Source organism: Crocodylus porosus, unplaced genomic scaffold (genome assembly GCF_001723895.1).
Source record: "Crocodylus porosus isolate Cpor-Errol unplaced genomic scaffold, CroPor_comp1, whole genome shotgun sequence".
NCBI lineage: Eukaryota > Metazoa > Chordata > Crocodylia > Crocodylidae > Crocodylus > Crocodylus porosus.
This window is the reverse complement of record NW_017728907.1, coordinates 26,809,770-26,811,131: the sequence shown is the minus strand read 5'-3', so window position 1 is coordinate 26,811,131 and position 1,362 is coordinate 26,809,770. Positions and strand designations below refer to the sequence as shown.

The 1,362-nt window shown below is 49.3% G+C and overlaps 1 protein-coding gene across 1 annotated transcript in view; it reads right to left on the bottom strand.

The window, feature by feature from the left end:
- The window catches only part of PDC (phosducin), a 99,923-nt gene that overhangs the window by 82,258 nt on the left and 16,303 nt on the right, over window positions 1-1,362 (bottom strand). The window lies entirely within an intron of this gene.

Below are 1,362 nucleotides of genomic sequence, written 5' to 3'. Positions count from 1 at the left end.
GCCTCACCAAGGCTGAATACAGGGGGAGAAGGACATCCTGGGATTTGCTTGAGAAGCATCTATGGATGCAAGCCAGCGTTTTGGTTGCTTTATTAGCAGCAGCATCACATTGCAAGCTCATGTTCATCTTGTGGTAAGTGATGACCCCCAAGACTTTTTCTTGCGTAGTGCTAGCCAGCGTAGCACTGCCAAGCCTATATTAGGATGCGTGTGGATAGTTGCACCTTGATAAATAATTTTGAAGCTCTGTCTATATAATAAATCTTTATACATTTGTGTGCACATACTCGCATGTGTAGACATCAGAGGTGTGATAGGGCAGCCCAACACCTGCCATGTTGCTGGTGCTGGCAGTGGGCTGGCAGCCAGCAGTGGTGGCAGATATTTTTATGCCCTATGCAAAAGCAGTATCTAGGGCTACTGCCTTGATCACCTCACCATTTGATAGGCATACTCCATATTTCTTTAGGGCCTTCTACCTGCTGGTTTTGTAAGGTTTTCAAATATAATCACCTGTCTTAGCCTCTTTCATTTCTCTCTGTTTCATCACTTACATCTGGTGGTCTAGTTGTGATCTGTGCCCCTGTAACAGGGAGCCTAGGGGTCCAGTTACCTTAACAGAGAACCAGCAACAGGGAGATACTCAGGTGGGCAAGGCTACCTACTACAGGTGACAGGAGAACTAGTCGCCAGGGATTTATCGAGGAGTGCCTATGGCAGAGAGAGTTGTGCCAAAGCAGTACACTAAAGCTGAGCTTGCATGGGCAGCAGAGGGCCTACCACAGTGCTAGGTGCTCAGTAATAGTATTGCAAGGCAGAACCAAGCTACAGAAGACAAGGTAATGATACAGCAACTAGGCCAGCAGCAGGGAGTCCCCTTATTGGAAAGGGATGGGGCCTGGGAGACTCACAAACCCAGGGCTTGAGCCAGGTCAGGCAGTGTAGCCCTAGAAGCTGATGTGGAAGGACCTCTGCTGTAAGACAACAGGAGAGGGGTGACTGACTGAGACCCCACTAGGTCTGAGAACAGCAAGGAAAGAGCTGGAGGCTGGTAGAAGACTGAAACCCAGAAGGAAGGAAGAGCTTAGGAGACCGAAGAGAGACAAATTTCCTATGCTTTTCTGTTTGAGTTTTAACTGGTGGACCAGAAAAGGACTAAAGGGGAGGCTTGGAGGTCCCAACAGAGCCATACTAGGCATGTGAGGTCTGAGCCTGCTAAGGCAGGGCTCGGTGCTTGGACCGATACTCTTTAATGTCTTCATCAGCGACTTGGACGAGGGGGTGAAATGTACTCTGTCCAAGTTTGCAGATGACACTAAGCTATGGGGCGAAGTAGACACGCCGGAGGGCAGGGAACAGCTG